The sequence below is a fragment of the Macaca nemestrina genome, chromosome 13 (genome assembly GCF_043159975.1).
Source record: "Macaca nemestrina isolate mMacNem1 chromosome 13, mMacNem.hap1, whole genome shotgun sequence".
Classification (NCBI taxonomy): domain Eukaryota; kingdom Metazoa; phylum Chordata; class Mammalia; order Primates; family Cercopithecidae; genus Macaca; species Macaca nemestrina.
Genome location: NC_092137.1, coordinates 103,638,003 through 103,659,073, shown reverse-complemented (window position 1 = coordinate 103,659,073; position 21,071 = coordinate 103,638,003). Strand labels below are relative to the sequence as shown.

At 37.1% G+C, this 21,071-nt stretch overlaps 1 pseudogene and 1 gene segment (V, D, J or C); both read left to right on the top strand.

Moving 5' to 3' along the window:
• LOC105481121 (immunoglobulin kappa light chain-like) overlaps positions 1-21,071 on the top strand; it is a 290,214-nt gene that overhangs the window by 97,194 nt on the left and 171,949 nt on the right.
• Positions 2,662-3,932, top strand: LOC105496033 (protein IMPACT pseudogene; annotated as a pseudogene).

Sequence of the window (21,071 nt, the reverse complement as noted above, 5' to 3'; positions counted from 1 at the left end):
TCTGTGGATGAGTCGGGCTCAGCAGAAAGTTTAACATTTACAGATAAAAAGCCTTCATCTCCAACACATGATTCCCAAATTCATTTTTATGGTTCGGTTGAGTACCTCTGCAGGATTTTTTTAGTATTTACTTTAAGTAAAAGGAAAGAAAAAGAATTTAAACATTTGGATACAAATTCATATTAGGTAGATCAAAAATGGGGTCTTGATGACCCAGAGAAGTCAGACATGTAAACATACTAATGTCTCCCAGTGTTTAGAGAGAATATATAAATTTGGAGGATAAACACGCCCACAGAGCCTTCTCTGAACCTGTAACACAGAATGGTTAGCCATGAATTTTACTTCTTCCGGGTGACAATTTATAGTTATTTAGAAAAGACAACCAGCTTTCATTACAAGTGCCTTGAAGCCAGGAATCCACTCTAGACAATCTGCATTTGGGACTAGGCTAAAAATCTCTGCTGGTTGAGATTTTAAAAACCATTTTATTGAGATAATTGACATACAAAAAAAAATACTGTACATATTTAATGTACACAGTTTCATGAGTTTGAAGATTAGTACACACCCATGAATCCTTCACCACAATCAATGCTATAAGGAGCCTCCATTTGGGTATGGGAAGGAAACACACACATGGGTATGTATTCTAGTGCAAAGCATTATGGGTTTGGAGAGTTTAGGTTGATACAGTCTACAGAACAAAGACTACAGGATGTGCAACAGCGATATATAAATGAATCAAAGCTCTGTTTACTGCCCTCGAAGTTGTGTATTGCTAAACTGCAGGTTTATTTTAAAACTACTACCATCAAGTTCAAATTTTACACAACTAATTATTTCAAAAATAGCCCTCAAATTTTATTTTCTTGCCATTTAGACACTGCTTGATTTGTATATGCCAGGAAACCTCACCTGCTGCCAATAAATAAGGTAAGATCCAGGCAATAAAATCCCCAAACTGCAACTGTCCTCTGGAGCTTTCTGACCCAGGGTGTCCCCATCGTGCTGCTGTGTGACATCACCTAGACACACAAGCCCCCTTCGCCAGCGTCCCTTTCCTCACGTGTTTTCTCATTTCCCTTCCTTTCTGAATAGCAACCTGGCACCTTCACCTCTGCAAAGACTCCTGCTGTGATGGACTTGTCCCTGTGAGCCCCTCAAAGTTTCACCCAATAAATGCGTGTGTTACTGCCACTCTGTGGTCACCTCTTTTTCCTTGATAAGCCCCCAAATCTCCTACAAATAGGATCACACTCCACCCTACCAACACTGAATCCAGCTTAATGGACACAAAAAATTCCACTGCCAAAACTCTTCTTTCCCAAGTCATATATATAAAAAACATATATATATCATGTATACATTATATATGATATATATTTTATATATATCATGTATACATTATATATATGATATATATATATAACTCCTGCACAAGAAAGATCAAGACAGAGGGGAAGTTTACAACCCGGAGTCCCCTGCTCCCTTAAGGCAGAGAGTCACCATTTCCACTTTCTTAATGAAGATATTGTCTCATTATTATTTCGTTATAAGTAAGAGTGACCACCAAACAATTCATTCACCTATTATGTCTTACTTTAATGTTTTTGATTGTTGTTCATTGGAAATAAAACAAAGAAGTTAAAACACAATTCTGGTTGATTTCATGTAATATATATTATTACATATATACACACAAACACACACACACACACACATATATAAAAAATGTGCTTTTACACTTATGGACCCCCAAACAGAATTTGACAAGGAAGTTGAACTACAAGAAAACAGATCTATATAAGTCTGTCCTCATGTAGTTGAATGTGGCCAAGACCGGAGACCCACAGTGGCCTGCTTCCCACCTGGATCTAAACGTAGGCTGTTCTTACAAATTTTATCAATTCTTATCTTTGTCCAGTGTGGAGTGATCCACTTTGCTGCTGTTGTCAACGTTTTGGCATGGTGTATTAATATACAGAAGGGGGAGATTCCCGTTTAGAATTAAGAATATTATACTCCTAGTCTATTGACAGTATGAGAAAATTTCAAAGTCTTTTTCTGATGAAAGAATTCTTACAAAATTTTACGTGTTCTGGATACTTAAGGGCGACAGATTTTGAGATAAAATAACCAATTACAAGGCAGACTTTTTAAAGGTTTATCATTAATTTTTACTGGTAATAGCAATACTCTGAAATTCAAAAAAGATTATTTTGTAAGAATAATATTTTTAATAATTGATTTATAATAAAAGAAAACGTGACAAATCTCTCACTGTTACTCATTTTCCCACAATTCAAGTTGCTATATTAGATAGTGGAAATAACTAATTATTTTTTAAGAAGTTATATTTTTAAAGAGCTCATTTTTAGAGTAGTTTTGGAAGATGTGGATTCTCGTATCTTTCTCTGACACGGGCAAAACCTCCCCAGTTATCAACATTCCCCACCATAGTGAACCTACATTGACACAACATTATCACCCAGAGTTTAGATTAGGGTTCCTTAGTTTAAATTAGGGTTCACTTATGATGTCGTACATGTTTATAGGTTTTGAAAAATGTATACGAGTTGCGGTTCCGGTCCGGCCGCGCCGCAGCCAGCTCTCGGCTCTCAGCCGCAGCGCCCCGCCCCCTCGCTCCGGACCGGCAGGCGGCGGCTGCAGGGCCGGTCCCTGGGCCACATGGATGAGGGAGACGCAGGCAGCGACCAGAGGCAGAATGAGGAAATTGAAGCAATGGCAGCCATTTATGGCGAGGAATGGTGTGTCATTGACGACTGTGCCAAAATATTTTGTATTAGAATTAGCGACGATATAGATGACCCCAAATGGACGCTTTGCTTGCAGATGATGCTGCCGAATGAATACTCAGGTACAGCTCCACTTATCTACCAGTTGAATGCTCCTTGGCTTAAAGGGCTAGAATGCGCGGATTTATCAAATAGCCTCGAGGAAATATATATACAGAATATTGGTGAAAGTATTCTTTACCTGTGGGTGGAGAAAATAAGAGATGTTCTAATACAAACATCTCAGACGACAGAACCAGGCCCAGATGTAAAGAAGAAAACTGAAGAGGAAGAGGTTGAATGTGAAGATGATCTCATTTTAGCACGTCAGCCAGAAGGTTCGGTTAAAGCACTGGATTTTGATATCAGTGAAACTCGGACAGAAGTAGAAATAGAAGAATTACCTCCGATTGATCATGGCATTCCTATTACAGACCAAAGAAGTACTTTTCAGGCACACTTGGCTCCAGTAGTTTGTCCCAAACAGGTGAAAATGGTTCCTTCCAAATTGTATGAGAATAAGAAAATAGCTAGTGCCACCCACAACATCTCCGCCTACAGAATATATTGTGAGGATAAACAGACTTTCTTACAGGATTGTGAGGATTATGGGGAAACAGCAGCTGGTGGGCGTCTCTTCATCTCATGGAGATTTTGAATGTGAAGAATGTCATGGTGGTAGTATCACGCTGGTATGGAGGGATTCTGCTAGGACCAGATCGCTTTAAACATATCAACAACTGTGCCAGAAACATACTAGTGGAAAAGAACTACACAAATTCACCTGAGGAGTCATCTAAGGTTTTGGGAAAGAACAAAAAGTAAGAAAAGACAAGTAGAAGAATGAATATTAATACCTGAAACTATAGGAAAGGTTAATTTGCCTATAATCATATATACATTACATAGTCATCAAGGAATATATTGTGCAGAGAGAGTATCCTTGACTGCTCAAGTCAGCCAATTCAGCATGGATACCAACATTAACTTTTCTTCTTTGGTTATATCATCTGCCAAAAATAAAGAACTTATGATCTATTCATGTGTGTTTCAGGCTTATTTGGGAGAACTAATTGGAACTTAATCACCACTTCATCTAATTTTAGGAGGGTAACAGTTGCCCAGGGCGGTACCTGAATTAACTATCCATTTCAGTGCATGTCAAGTGCCTTTGTTAGGTGGAGAAGAAATGTCTCTAGAGGAATATAAATACCTGATTTCTTGTCATCGAGATTCTCGTACTGTTAAATGAATATTGCCTGTTACTGCTCTTTATGGCTTACTGGAATAGCAGCTCATTTAAGATTGATCTTGGAGAGTTTCTTCTTGTGATTTTAGTTCACAAGTATGTCACCTTTCATTTTATAGTGTTCATCATTGATTAACGGATTAAGTGAAAATCCAGGAGTATCCATCTGCAGTTATGTGCTGAGGTGATAATTCATCCAACATATTTGTTAGCATAAATATTATGCCTCAATTTCTGTTGCAAATTGGTGATTGTGAAATTTCAGAAAGTGATTTTCTAGTCTCTGCTTTTTTTGTTTAATTCTTGTAATGTAAGCAATAAATATGGAGTGTCAGTAGTCTCCTTCCACTCCAAAAAAAAAAAAATGTATAATAGGAAATATCCATCTTTGTAGTATCAGACATAACAGTTTCACTGCCCTAAAAATTGTTCACCTCCCCCATTCATCCCCCACCCTCCCAAATCCCTAACTACCACTGATCCTTTCACTGTCTGTATGGTTTTGTCTTTTACAGAATATCATATAGTTGAAATAATATAATATGCAGTCTTTTCAGATTGACTTTTCCACTTAGTGATATGTATTTAAATTTCCTCCGTGTTCTTTCATGGTTTGATAGCTTGTTTATTTTAGGCAATGAATAATATTCCATTCTCTGGATGCTCAATTGTGTTGGATACACAAGAATTGACACTGGATTAAATCAATTAATTTTTAACTACTGAATCAGCCTTTCATACCTGGTATGGATTTCATACCATAAATCCAACTTGGCATACTATATTGTACAGTGTTTTTTATACATTGTTGTAGTCAATTTGCTAATACTTTGTGGAGGATTTTTGCATCTATGTTCATGAGAAATATTTGTAGTTCTATTTTCTTGTAACGTCTTTGCCTGGTTCTGTTAGTAGACTAGTATTTCCATCACAGAATGACTTAGGAAGTATGCCCTTTGCTTCTATCTTGTGAAATAGACTGAGAATTTGAAGAATTTGTGCCTTAAATATTTGATAGAATTCACCATTGAATCCATCTGAATCTGGTGCTTTATTTTTTATAAAGGTTGTTAGTTATTTATTCAATTTATTAAATATGTAAAATATTTGTATGCCAGTTTATACTGTCTATTTCTTTTAGTTAGTTTTGGTAGATTCCTTCTTTCAAAGACTTTGTCCATTTCATCAAAGATATTAAGTTTGGGTCATAGCATTGTTTATAATATTACTATAACATACTTTTAAGCTTCGTGGGATCTGTAGTGATATCCCCTCTTTCAGTTCTGCTATTAGTAATGTGTGTGCTTTCTGTGTTTCCTTAGCTTGGCTTCAGACTTACCAATATTATTTGTATTTTCATAGTATTAGCTTTCAATGTTTTTTTTCTGTTGACTTCCTGTTTTCAATTTTTTTATATCTGCTTTAGTATTTATTTCCTTTCTTCTGCCTAATTTAGATTTAATTTGATCTTCTTTTTCTAATTTCATACAGTGAAAGCTTAGATTGCTGATTTTAGATTTTTCTTCTTTCTTATTTATACATTTGATAATATAAATTTCCCTCTCAGCACCTCCTTTTGCTGTATTCCACAAATATTGATGAGTCATGTTTTTATTTCTATTTAGATCAAAATCTTCTAAAATTTCTCCTGAGATTTCTTCTTTGACTCTTTTGTTATTTGGAAGTGTGCTGTTTAATCTCCACATATTTGGGTATTGTCTGCATTTTGGTATTGATTTATATTTTAATCCCATTGTGGTTTGAGAGAAGGCACTGAGTGATTTCTATTTTTTTTTAAATATGTTACTGTGTGTTTTATGACCCAGAATTAAGTCTATCACAGAGAATATTCCATGTGATCTTGAAAAAATATGTGTTTGTACAAAATAGTGTACAGATGGCAATTATACATAGCTCATTGATAGTGTTGTTGAGTTTGACTGTTTTTATGGGTTTTCTGCCCCCTGGATCTATCTATTTATGATAGCGAAGTGTTGAAGCCTTTAACTATAATCATGGGCTCAGCTGTATCTTCTTGTAGTTCTATCAGTTTTTGCCTCATTTATTTTGACAGTCTGTTGTTAAGCTCACATACGTTAAGCATTGCTTTGTCTTCTTGAAGAATTTGCCCCTTTTTCATATGTAATGCTCTTTCTGTCCATGATAACTTTCCTTGCTTTGAGATCTTCTTTTCTGAAATTAATATAGTTACTTGTGGTTTCTTTTGATTAATATTAGCATGGTATATCTTTCTCCATTCATGTACTTTTCAATCTATATGTGCCTTAATATTATATTTAGATTTCTTATAGACACCATAGAGTTGAATATTACTTTTTGTTATACTCTAATAATATGTCTTTTAACTTGTACATTTAGACACTTGATGCTCCAACTAATTATTGATGCCTTGGATTAATGTCTACCATATTTTCACTGTTTTCTATTTATTGTCCTTGGGTTTTTTTTTTTCTATTTTTATCTTCTACTTGTTTCTGCCTTTTTATGGTTTTAATTTAGCATCTTATACATTTCTATTTTCTCTCTTTTATTAGCATATTAGATTTTTTCACCACTTTTAGTGTTGTTCTGAAGTTTTCAAGATACATTTACAACTAATCCAAGCCCACTTTCAAATACTCCTATAACATTTCATAGGTCATGTGAGTACCTGATAATAACAAAGTATTCCTAATTTTTTCCATTTGTTGCATTATTGTCATTCATTTCACTTATATGTAAGTATAAATAAGTATGCATATATGTGTATATGTATTTATATATGTAAATGTATACATCAGCGTGCATAATAATCACATTACTATTATTTTGAAAAAAAATTTATATCAGTTAAAAATAAGAAAAATATGTTCCTTAATTTTTCCTTCACTTATTTCTTCTTGATGCTCTTCTTTTATGCAAATTCAAATTTCTGACCTATACTATATTCCTTCTCTCAAAAGAACTTTTCTTTTTCTGTTTGTTACAAAGCATGTTTACTGGCAACAAATTTTCCAAATTTTTGTTTGTCTGAGAAAGCCATCATTTATCATTTCCTTTTGAAGGATGATTTCATAGAAAACAGAATCCTAGGTTGGTGGTTTTCTGCTCTCAGCACAAAACACGTCACTCTCCTCTCCTCTTGCTTGCATTGAAGTGAAGAATCCTTCCTGTTTCACAGAAGTTGGATACAATATTTACATTTGCTCCTCTATACAAAAGGTTTGTTTCTCTTATGTTCATGCTCTTTCTCTCTCTCTTTTCAATACTTTTTCTTTGTTTTTGACTTCCTATAGTTTAAAAATTATATGCTCAAGTGTTTTTTGTTTTTGTTTTTGTTTTGTTTCTTTGTTTGTTTTGCTTGTTTGCTTATTTTGGCATTTATACTGCTTGGTGTTTCCTGATCTTCCTGGATCTGTGGTTCGATGTCTGACATTAATTTAGAAATATTTTTAGTCAATACTGTTTCCTTTATCACCCCTCCACCCCGTCCTCCTCCTTTTTCTTCGTGTTCGTTAACCTATTTGCCTTTTGCCCAAGAGTACTTGCTGGCAGCACTTGCTGGCAGCACTTGCAACTACGGTGTTTACCTCAAGAAGAAAGTGAGAATGTGACCAACATTCCACAATGATACTGTGATTGAAGCAGACAACAGAAATGGAAAGAAAACTAAGAAGCCATATGTCATTGTGGACCCTAATGAGAAGATGGGAGCAGTGGACTCAGCTGATTTGATGCTCACTTCTTCAGAAAGCACAAGATTTGGTCTAAGGAAGTATTTCACTACCTTCTAAACATTACAGTGCTGACTGAACCTCTACATCCTGTTCAAGAAAGATAATCCTGAGCACACGATTAGCCATGTAAACTTCAGACTGACATGGATTGAAAAAAATACTGTTAAAGCATCACAAGCCAGGGCAGCAAAGTCTTCCAGGTCACCCTTGCTCTGATGATATCATACCTCTTCACCTGTATGGAATACCTTTCCCCAAGAGCATACCACCAACATCAGGCAAACGAAATCCAACAGGTCGCTGCAAAGTTTGCTGCTTGTACAAAGACAAGCCTAGCGAGACAACCTGAAGAGAAATGTGATATTTTTGTGTGGAATGTGATATTCCACTTTATGTTGTTCTCGAAACATAAATTTTTGAAATTTACCACACAAAAAATTATTAAATACTGATTATCATATACATTTCTGTTATATTAGGATTAGAGACAAGTTCTGTTTAGAAATAATTCCAAGAATAGATTTTATATTTTATTTCACATTGAAAATCAGTCAGATTTGCTTCATCCACAAAGAATGTGTTCATGTAAAATCACATGAATGCCGGTAGAAAAGTGTACTTTTTTTTCTAAAGAGAAAAAGGGTTAAACAATGTAACACCTTTTGTATCTGTCTCACAGTTCTTGGGCCTTTGGTTTTCAGTCTTTGTTCTCTTTTCTTTTCATTTTTGGAGATTTCTGTCAATATACTCTCAAAATCAGACTCTTTTTTTCTCAGCCATACCCAGTCCTTTCTGTTACAGTGTTCTGTTTTGTTTTTTCATCTCTAGCATTTTTTTTTTTTTGCTTTTTCTTGGGATCTTCATCTTTCAGTTTACATTTCTCCTCTTTTAAAAATTACAACATCCCTGCCATGTCTGGTTTCGACGCTTGCTTGATCTCTTCAAACCGTGTCTTTTTGTCTTTTATTATGCCTTATAATTTTTACTTGATAGCCAGATAAAATATATTGAGTGAAGGGAAGTGCTAGAAATAGGCCTTTAATAATATGGGGGTAAGGTATAGGGGAAGAGAAGCATTCTATACTCCTATGCTTAGGGTTCAGTGCTTTAGTGAGCTTATGTCTGTGGACTGTTAACATCGCAAGTGTCTCTGCTTCTTTCTCCACCATGTAGGTGGCACAGGATCTAGAGCTGGATGGGGTTGACTATTTCTCTTTCTCTAGTCAGTTAGACAATAATAAAACTGTATGTAGCATATTAGGCTGGTTAAATAGTTTCTCCCTAGAGTTGAGCTTAAGAACCAGTGCTCTGACTTCCGCCCTATACAATTGTATCATGATTTTTGGTTCAATCAACTTACTGTGCTTCTATTAGTGAGAAAACTATAGTCACCCCAAGAAATGTGAATCATATTTAATATATGAAAAAAATTGCTATATTGTGTATGCTATAGTTCTGTCGTTATTATTGTAGGTTCTCAAACATTGGATTATGTGTTATAAAACACATTTTGCATTTCTGCTTTTACACTTGATATTGTATAATAAACAGATCAATTGTTTGAAATTAACGCTTTCAAAACTTGTATGACTTTTCATAATATGAAAATAGCACAATTTATTTAGCCATCTCTTACTGATAGGCATTCAGATGTTTCCTTAGACAATATGGAGTTTTTATTTCTATAGGCAATTTTCTTAGTAGTAAGTTTGGGTTAACAAGTATACATATTCTAAATTTCACTCCAAAAGTGAGCAGAGATTACTTAGGAAAGTCTGTAGAAATCCACATTGCAGCCACCAAAGTAAGGGCTTTTCCATCCCCCTCCATTCCCACCAGCAGAGGGAGGCATAAGGCTTTAAGATTTTGCCAATTATTTCATGGAAAAGGGCAATTCATTTTTTTTCAAGGTTTTCAAGTAATAAAGCTTATGGTTTTTTTTTTTTTACTTTTTGTTTTTACATAGTTACAGGTTCACGGGAAGTTGCAAAGAAATATACAGAAGTCTCATGCATCTTCATTCAATTTCCTCCAATTTTGACATCTTTCATAGTACAATACCAAAGACAGGAAATTAACATTGGTGTCATCCATAGAACTTATTCAGTTTTCACAAGTTACACATGCACACAATTTTTGTTTGTTTATGTGATTGTGTTTATGTGTGTGTAGCTCGATGTGAATGAATCATGTATGTGGCCTTCTATAACCACCACTGTAATCAAGAAACTCAGCTAAATCATCACCACAAGACTCCTGGTGTTACCCTTTTACAGCCACCCTCACCTTCTCTACCCCATCCTTAACCCTTGGCAAACACCACGTAGAAGACATCATACCATAAGTACCATTTCGAGATTGGCTTATTTCGCTGAATATAATACCCTTGAGGCTCATCAAAGTTGGGTATAGCAATAGTTTATTGCTTTTTATTTCTGAATGTATTCTATGATATGATTACCCCAGTTTATTTAACTGTTTACTTACTGAAAGACTTTTGGGTAATTTCCTTGATTTAGCTACTATAAATAAAGCTTCTGTGAACATTTGTGTACAAGTTTCTGTATAATAATGTTTTATTTCTCTGAGATAATTGCTCAAGAGTTCATTTGCTAAATTGCTTAAGTCCACTTTCAATTTATTACAACAAGAGAGATTTCTTTTCAGATCAAAAACTTCAATTTAGGTGAGGTGTAATTTATTAATTTTTCATTTTATGGATTATTTTTCTAATTTAAATTTGCTTTCTTTATCATTTTGTGAGATGTCTTTGTTATAGTCTATTTTTATTTTTATATGTATTGATTTTCTTCAGTGTATAATTTTATGTTTGACATTGATTTAAAACTTCTACTTAGAAACTTTATATTAGGTTTCTGTTGCTTTCTTTATATATTTATTTTTTGTTTCTTTTAGAATTCCTTTTTCTTCTGGCTTACAAATAGTCTCTTTAAATACCAAGTCAGATATATATTCATATAAATTCTTTGTTATATAATTTTTATAGATGTATCTTTTAATATTTAATAAATATGTAATTCATATATATGTTATGGTGGGGTGTTTTAACATATCTTCACTTAAACATATTGACATTCTGGTCATTATGTTATTACATTTTATTTCATATGTTATTTTATTAAATTCTATAATTAAAACACATCAACTATCCATGTATATTGGGCGCCTGTTTTCTGTCCTTTCTATAATTATCTGTAATTGATTTTTTTGCCTTTTATTCTGAACTTTATTCCTTTACTAAGCTTACCTTATGTGTCTTTGACTCCATTTATTTCTTTACCTGATTATATTTTTTCTATGTTATAATAACTAGTTCTGCTTTACTTTTTAAATCCTGTACCTGTAGCCAGACACGTTTATTTTACCTATTATTTTCTTGCTAATTATCTCATCCTTGAAAATAAATTTAAGTGCTTTTTTTTTTGGTGTGTCTTCTAATTTTACAATCATTTGCTGGAGAAAATGCTTTTGTTTTACTAGAGTACATCATTTTCAGAGGAGTTATCTAATGTATTATTTACTTGCTATGTATTTTTGTCAGTCATATAGCCCTCTCCCATGGTAAATTTGTAATTTTTCAATATTACTTCACTTCAAATTACTTATCCTTGATGGGGTTGCTTTATCCAAGTCTTCTATTTGCCAAAATATGGTATAGTTCATTATTTCTTGATCGCTCCAAACACATGTGGGTGCATTTTATCATTACCTTACCTACCTCCACCTCAGAACTGAGTCTGAGGACTGTGTCTTTGCAGGTTGTGTTTAGTAGGTCTTTTTTATCGCTTGGTTGCTGGAGAAAGAGTAGAAGACAGAGGACAGGACAGTGGACAATTTAAATTGGTCAAGTTTGTCTCTATTTTCTACAGGCTTCTTAATGATCAGTCCTCTTGGCGGCCTAAAAAAAAAAAAAAATGCAAATTTCGCCCCAATCGTCTGCCTTTTACTTCCTACCTCTGTTTCTGTCCTCCTCCACCCAGAGTTGTAGGAGGGGGAAAAGCTCAAGGATTGTCCCAACCCTAATCATGGCACAAAAGTGCCAAGGGTTCAGGTGAATTTTTTCAGGACTTTCCTCATGGCATACCGGCTCCTCTGAAATATTTTATCTTTCTTTTCAATCCACAAATTGATGCTTGCCCTGTTTTCCAGAGATATCTACTAGACATCTGAAAGGTTGAAGTATGAAAACTTCTTAAATTTCTTGAAAATGTTCTTTGTTTCTTCAAGGAATACTCAACTTCCATTATTCCTACTTTCTTCTAGGGGAATAGAGCTAGGTAAGCCTAATTTAATTATTTAGGAAAAACAAGAGGGTTACAGAATTTTCCACTCAAACTCACCACACTAATCTAAGTTCCCACTCTTCATCTCCTTTGCCCTAAGGTGTAGCTGGAATTCTCAGGTGTTCATTTTCAACTGTTTATAAAAATGTAGATTTAAGGTGTAGAAAAACCATTATTGTAATTCTACCTAGATCCTTTGGGAAACCACTAATTTATTTTAGTCTAAATAAAATAAAATAAAATTTTAAAAACATAAAAACAACCCTCAGAGTGATAAAAGAAAACTTTTGGTTAAGTAGAGCTAATATGCATGTTAATATCAATGAAAAATAGAACTGAGTAATCAGGGACTCAAGTGCACAGTTGGAAGCAGTGTAGAGGGACCTCTTTGGCCCTGAACTCCATCACAAGTAACAGAATAGAATCCTGGAGTGGAGCTCATGGAGAAGTGATGATTGGCATCATGCTCCCTGGCTTTTCAAGTTCCTTGTAGCCTTTTGTTGGTGTCCGCACTTTTGAAGATGCAGTTCCCTCTTCCAGACATTTTAGACTGGTTTTGGTGGGGGAAAACCTTCACCTATTGGGGGGTGAGAGTGCCAGCTGACTGGTGTGGACACCCTCTCTTGCTGTAGGAGGAGATGGAGTTCCTTAGCTCTCAGTTTCCAGTGGCAAGGCAGATGGAACCAGCAGGAATTGGGGGATGGTTATTCTCCACTCTGAATAGGATCCACTACAATGACTCTTCTGCCCCTGAGGGACTCTGGTGGATAGAGCATTGGTTTCAGGACTAAGCAGATGGAGAGACCCTGCCTTGTCCACACTGAGGCAAGTTCCTTGATTAGTTTAGTTTTCCAGTCTTCATCAAGGTTTCATACTCACTCCCCTCATCCTTTCCAGATCATGATAACATTTATAGACTTGTTTTAAATACCACTCACTCAGTGGAACAAACTTCCCCTTCCCATATGAACCAGTTTCATAAAAGCCACCCAACTTGCTTTCTCTGTCTCACAATGATAACAATTTAAAATGCATGATTATTGATAATGACAGAAAATTTTAATTTTGAATAATCAAAAGTATTTCTGAAATAACATATCCAAATGGCAGGGCAGCCCCAGTACACTCCTCCACATGGTATCTCAAGTAGACTGGCAGGCAAAGATCCAATAGAAAAAGTCACAAAATCCCTTGGGACATGCTTGAGCTACCCTAGGAAATGTTTTGTTAGCCCCAACTCCCACTGGGTGAAATAAGAGCAGGTGTCCCCTTTGAGCACCAACCCAAACTTTTCTGAGCTGATTTGCATGTTGGGTCATTAGGCAACGGTCCAAGCTGCTTAGAGCATCCTTAAAGGCAGCTTGTCAGGGGCCCTGAGGAGCAGCCTCTAGTTCAGCTCTCAGAAATGGGGTCCTGGGCTCCTTTCCTGTGGATCCTCCTGCTCTGTGCTCCAGGTGAGGGGGTATAGAGAAACATTGGGCAAACTCATGTGGCCACCATTGTTTTTTGTTCTTGGTTGGGTTCTTGGCTGTTGGATTTAAGGCATTCATTGGAGGTTGTAAGTTCCCCAGTTATCTTGTGTTTTCTGGTTACTCAAGATGCTGCATATGACTGTGGTTACAAGTGTCACCAATGCATGGGCCTACCCGGGGACAGTCTCAGTATATCTGATATAGTTTATTTGTCTTTATCATTTCAGGCTGCAATGGGGACATTGTGCTGACCCAGTCTCCAGCCTCTTTGGCCGTGTCTCCAGGGCAGAGGGCCACCATCACCTGCAGAGCCAGTGAGAGTGTCAGTTTCTTTGGAATAAACTTCATTCACTGGTATCAGCAGAAACCAGGACAACCTCCTAAACTCCTGATTTACCAAGCATCCAATAAAGACACTGGGGTCCCAGCCAGGTTCAGCGGCAGTGGGTCTGGGACCGATTTCACCCTCACAATTAATCCTGTGGAAGCTGACGATGCTGCAGATTATTACTGTCTGCAGAGTAAGAATTCTCCTCCCACAGTGCTTTAGGTCTAAACAAAAACCTCCCCAGGCAGCTGCTCCCTGAGGCTCTAATCCCTCAGATGTGGCTTTTTATCCAGGCCCATCAGCCTGCTGTCATAGGCTTGTTTGAACAAAGGGTCAAACTATCAGAAAATCCTTAAATTGATGTTTGTGTGTGTGCACGTGTGTGTGTTACAACCAGCTTTATAATTTATTAATTTCTTTACTGCATCAGGACCTCTCAGAAATTTTCTACTTCTCAATGTATGTTTTTATGTCAAAGACCCTTACCAACAGAAAAATTTCAAACTTTAAGAAAATTTTGTAGTCATTTTTTTAAAATGCTCCGAATAACCAAAATTATCGCTATATCTTTCAGATATAGGTGACCTTCTCACCTGAATTTTGACTTTTCTCCACTTTTATTTGCTGAATCCACATTAAAAGGCTTTTCTTTTTTTTTTTTATTTTTTTTGAGACGGAGTCTCGCTTTGTGGCCCAGGCTGGAGTGCAGTGGCCGGATCTCAGCTCACTGCAAGCTCCGCCTCCCGGGTTTACGCCATTCTCCTGCCTCAGCCTCCCGAGTAGCTGGGACTACAGGCGCCCGCCACCTCGCCCGGCTAGGTTTTTGTATTTTTATTTTTTTCTAGTTATTTAGAAACCTAACAATTGTGAGGTAGTTCTCTCTGCTTATTTAATTTAGATATCTCTGTCTCTGCGCCTTTCCCAAAAGTTAGATTCTCAGCTCTAGGTTTAATAACTTGTCTTTTACTCCTCATGCAGTGTTCATGTCCTTTTTCTTTTTTCTTTTTTTTTCCAGGGTCTCACTCTGTCACCCAGGCTGGAGGGCAATGGCACAATCTTGGCTCATGTCAGCCTCCACCTCCCAGGTGCAAGTGATTCTCTTGCATCAGTCTCTCAAGTACCTGGGATTACAGGTGCCTGCCACCACGCCCAGCTAATTGTTTATATTTTTAGTAGAGATGGGGTTTCACCATGTTGGGCAGCCTGGTCATGAGCTCCTGACCTCATGATTCACCCGCCTCGGCCTCCCAAAGGGCTGGGATTACAGGTCCTTTTTCTATGATATTTTCCACGTCCATTGTCAAGGTTTTCTCTCATCTCTCTTTTTGCTTTTCTAATTGCTCTAACACTACAGATAGAGTGGTCTCCAGAAATGCAAGTGTACGATCATGAAAAAGTTAGCGATCCTGTGCCCCTCCATCCCTACCTTGGCCTCTCTCAGTCTTCTACATCCTCCACAAAAGAAGCAGAGAAACTATGGCAAAATAGGTTTTTGCAGCATTTCAGTCTAATAAGATTTACATTGGTTTCTAAATTTGTAACCCTATCTCATACATCTGAAATTTCATTATTAGTTGACTGGCCATGCAAATTATCATAATCACACACTCAGTGGCTTAAATTAACACACTTTCATAATTCACACGCAGTTTCTATGAGTCAGGAGCCTGGGCACAGCTTATCTGGGTCCTCTCTTCAAGGTTTCACAGGCTATAGTCAAGGTGTTGACCAGTCTGCATTCTCACCTGGGGACTTAAAGGGTCTGCTTCTGTGATCATTCAAGTTCTTGACAGAATTATTTTCATAGTAACTCTAAGGCTGAGGGTCCTGGCTTTTTGCTGGCTGTTGGATGGAGATCACCCTAAGGTCCTAGAGAACATCTGAAGTTTCCTGCCACATGGGCTACTAATAATCAAACCAGCTAGGAGAATTTCTTGGTAACAAAAAGAGTTCAGTTCCTCTTTTAGTGGCTTTGACCTAATTAAGTCAGATCCACTCAGAATAATCTCCCTTATGATTAACTCAAACCCAACTGATTCGGGACCCTGATTGCATCTGCAAAGTACCTTCAGCTTTGCAATATTGTCTATGCTAGAAGGAAGTCACAAATTCTGCCCAGACTCAAGAAGAGGGAATCACACTGTTTATGAACACCAGTGGTTATGTATCATGGAACCCACCTAGGACTGTCCACTAAAGCTGTCATACTGCCTAAGTGTTTTGTTTGTTTTTATTCTCTTTCTCTCAAATGACCCCTGCCCTAAGGGGATTAAATAAGGAAGCTTCCCCTGGTAATATGTTCTTACCAGCATCAGACAAACAGATCCCTCAAAATAGTGTTTTCATCCCAGCTTCTCACGTTCCTCCTGTTACTTCCTGAGTGAGGCAGTGGTGAACGTTTCCTCTATAGAGTAGACGATTTGAAATAAATAAATAATTGTATAAATATTGGCCTGTAATTACCTGTATTAGTAAAGAAAGAAAGAATATCTAAAAACCAATGGGATAGTTTCTATCCTAAGAGACTAGAAAAAAAGGAGCCAGCAAGATTCACAGCAAGCAGATGGAAGAAAATAATAAAAAATGAGTATAAATCCATGAAGTAAAAGACAGAAAATCATTGAAACCAAAAGTTGTGTATTTGGAAAGACTGGCAAAATTGAAAATCCTTTATGACTTTTGAAGAACAAAAGAGAAGGCCAAGATTATTAAAATCAGGGTTGAAATAAGGGATATAACTGCCTACCCTACAGAAACTTTAAAAATATTGTAAGAGAATATGATAAACAATATTATGTTATTAAATTAGATAATTTACATGAGATAGCCCAAAACTAATTCAAAAACAAATAGAAAATATGAGTAGAACTATAACAAGAGAAGAAATTTAAAAATTTCCGATAAAGAAAAGCTGAGGCCCGGTGCGGTGGCTCATGCCTGTAATCCCAGCACCTTGGGAGGCCGAAGCAGGCAGATCACGAGGTCAGGAGATTGGGACCATCCTGGTTAATACAGTGAAACCCTGTCTCTACTAAAAATACAAAAAAAAAAATCTAGGGCTGGTGGTAGATGCCTGTAGTCCCAGCTACCGGGAGGCTGGGGCAGGAGAATGGCATGAACCCAGGAGGCGGAGGTTGCAGTGAGCCCAGATCACGTCACTGCACTCCAGCCTGGGCGACAGAGTGAAACTCCGTCTCAAAAAAAAAAAGAAAAAAGAAAAGAAAAGTTGAGACTACATGGCTTCACTGGTGAATTCTTCAAGCATTTAAAGAATAAATATTACCAATCTTCCATAAATTATTTCAGTAAACAGAGGAGAAAAGAATACTTCCCAACTCATTCTATGAAGCCAGTATTACCGTAATAACAAAATTAAACAAAGACAGTCTAAGAAAATAAAACCATAGACCAATATCCCCTATTAATGCATGTGAAAACATTCTCAAAAGATATTAATAAATAGAATCCAGTAGCATATAAAAATGATTATACACCATAATCAAAATGAGATTTATTAAACAATGCAAGGTAGATTGACATCTGAAAATCAATAATGTAATATGTCACATAAATACAAAAACTGTAATCATCTCAATAAATGGAGAAAGCCATTTGATAAAGCTCAAAACTCTTTTATGACAAAAACTCTCAACAAAGTAGTAACAGAAGGAAACTTACTTTGCCTTACAAAGGATATATATGAAAAACCTACAGCTAACATCATATTTAAAGTTAAAAGAATGCTTTCCTTCTAATATTATAAACAAGCAAGGATATTCACTCTTGCTACTCAATTCAACACTGCCCTGGATGTTCTTGTCAAGCAATCAAGCAAGAAAAAAATGAAAAATAAAATACATCAATATATAAAAGAAAGAAGTAAAATTATTTTAATTACAGAAAATATAATCCTGTATGTATATTAAATGATAAGGAATATGTGTCTCCCACCACTACACATATAATCTACTAGTAACAAACAACCTTGGCAAAGTAACACAATAAAATATGCCTTATGCACAAATAAATTTTATCTCTCTATACAGTTACATTTTATTGTATTTCAACAGATATCTGCAAAGTCACAAATGCTGAATTAACAAATATTGAGCCATTGGTCCTAGTGGTAGTACTGGTTTATGTTCCTGTGAGCCTCTGGTCACATTTTCATTAGCTGATCAATATGTAACTTTTTGTGTGAGTATCTTAAACAGATTATATATATCTGATAAAGTCTTAAATATAGGCATATACATATAGACATACCTGTAGGTTTGGTTCCAGACCACTGCAATAAAGCAACTGTCACAATAAAGTGAATCACACAAACTTTTGGGTTTCTGAGTATATATAAAAGTTACATTTATACTATACTGTAGTCTATTAAGTGTGCAATAGCATTATGTTTTAAAAACAATGTACATAATTTAAAATACTTCATTACTAAAAAATGGTAATACCTATCTGAGGCTTCAGTGAGTAATCTTTTTGCTGGTTGAGAGTTTTGTCTCAATGTTGTTGGCTACTGGCTGATCAGGGTGGTGGTTGTTGATGATTGGGGTGATTGTGGCAATTTCCTAAAATAAGACAGCAATAAAGTTTTCTTCATTGATTGAATTTTCCTTTAATTAAATATTTCTCTGTAGCATGACATACTTTTTGATAGCATTTTACCTATAGCAATACTTCTTTCAAAATTGGAGTCAATCCTTGAGCCCTACTGTTGCTTTATCAACTAAGTTTTTTTTATACAATTATGAATCCTTTGTTGTCATTGTAACCTTGCTCACAGCATCTTCACAGCAGTAGATTCCCTCTCAAGAAACTATTTTATTTGCTCATCCATATGAAGTAACTCCTCATCCATTCATGTTTTACTGTCATATTGCAGCAATTCCGTTACATCTTCAAGTTCCACTTCTTTTCTTTTCTTTATTTCTTCTTACAAATGGGATACATGTGCAGAACATGCAGGTTTGTTACATAGGTATACTTCTAATTCTAGTTCTCTTTTAATTTTACTACATCTTAAGTTACTCCACTGAAGTCTTGAACCCCTCAAAATCATCCATGAGGGTTGGAATCAACTTTTTTCAAACTTCTGTTAATATTGATCTTTACATTTTGGCATGGTTTTACAATGGCTGGTACCGGTTGTTCCTTTCCATGTTTAGTGCTTCCTTCAGGAGCTCTTGCAGGGCAGGCCTGGTGGTGACAAAATCTCTCAGTATTTGCTTGTCTGTAAAGGATTTTATTTCTCCTTCACTTATGAACCTTAGTTTGGCTGGATACGAAATTCTGGGTTGAAAATTCTTTTCTTTAAGAATGTTGAATATTGGCCCCCACTCTCTTCTGGCTTGGAGAGTTTCCGCTGAAAGATCCGCTGTTAGTCTGATGGGCTTCCCTATCTGGGTAACCCGACCTTTCTCTCTGGCCTCCCTTAACATTTTTTCCTTCATTTCAACTTTGGTGAATCTGACAATTATATGCCTTGGAGCTGCTCTTCTCGAGGAGTATCTTTGTGGCGTTCTCTGTATTTCCTGAATTTGAATGTTGGCCTGCCTTGCTAGATTGGGGAAGTTCTCCTGGATAATATCCTGCACAGTGTTTTCCAACTTGGTTCCATTCTCCCCATCAATTTCAGGTACACCAATCAGACGGAGATTTGGTCTTTTCACATAGTCTCCTATTTCTTGGAGTTTTTTTTTTTTTTTTCATTTCTTTTTACTCTTTTTTCTCTAAACTTCTCACTTCATTTCATTCATTTGATCTTCAGTCACTGGTACCCTTTCTTCCAGTTGATCGAATCAGTTACTGAAGCTTGTGTGTGCATCACATAGTTCTCATGCCATGGTTTTCAGCTCTATCAGGTCATTTAAGGACTTCTCTCCATTGGTTATTCTAGTTAGCCATTCGTCTAATCCTTTTTCAAAGTTTTTAGCTTCTTTGCAATGGGTTCAAGCTTCCTCCTTTAGCTTGGAGAAGTTTGATCGTCTGAAGCCTTCTTCTCTCAACTCGTCAAAATCATTCTCCATCCAACTTTGTTCTGTTGCTGGCGAGGAGCTGCAGTCCTTTGGAGGAGGAGAGGCACTCTGATTTTCAGAAATTTCAGCTTTTCTGCTCTGTCTTTTCCCCATCTTTGTGGTTTTATCTACCTTTGGTCTTTGATGATGGTGACGTACAGATGGGGTTTTGGTGTGGATGTCCTTTCTGTTTGTTAGTTTTCCGTCTAACAGTCCAGCCTCTCAGCTGGAGGTCTGTTGGAGTTTGCTCGAGGTCCACTCCAGACCTGTTTGCCTGGGTATCAGCAGCGGAGGCTGCAGAAGAGTGAATATTGCTGAACAGAAAATGTTGCTGCCTGGAAGCTTCATCTCAGAGGGGTACCCGGCCATGTGAGATGTCAGTCTGCCCCTACTGGGGGGTGCCTCCTGGTTAGGCTACTTGGGAGTGAGGGGCCCACTAGAGGAGCAGTCTGTCCGTTCTCAGCTCTCAAGCTCCATGCTGGGATAACCACTACGCTCTTCAAAACTGTCAGAGAGGGACATTTAAATCTGCAGAGGTTTCTGCTGCCTTTTGTTTGGCTATGCCCTGTCCCCAGAGGTGGTGTCTACAGAGGCAGGCAGGCCTCCTTGAGCTGCAGTGGGCTTCACCCATTTCAAGCTTCCTGGCCGCTTTGTTTACCTACTCAAACCTAGGCAATGGCAGGCACCCCTCCACCAGCCTCACTGCCGCCTTGCAGTTAGATCTCAGACTGCTGTGCTAGTAATGAGTGAGGCCCCGAGGGCGTGGGATCCTCTGAGCCAGGCACAGGATGTAATCTCCTGGTGTGCCGTTTGCTAAAACCCTTGGAAAAGCGCAGTATTAGAGTGGGAGTGACCCAATTTTCCAGGTGCTGTGTGCCACGGTTTCCCTTGGCTAGGAAAGGGAATCCCCTTACCCCTTGTGCTTCCTGGGTGAGGTGATGCCTTGCCCTGCTTCAGCTCTTGCTCAGTGGGTTGCACCCACTGTCCGACATGCCACAGTGAGATGAACCCAGTACCTCAGTTGGAAATGCAGAAATCACCTGTCTTCTGCATCACTCATGCTGGAAGCTGTAGCCTGGAGCTGTTCTTATTCGGTCATTGATGCTAGGAAGAAACTGCATTAACTAACGAGCAAAATAATCAGCTAACATCATAATGAC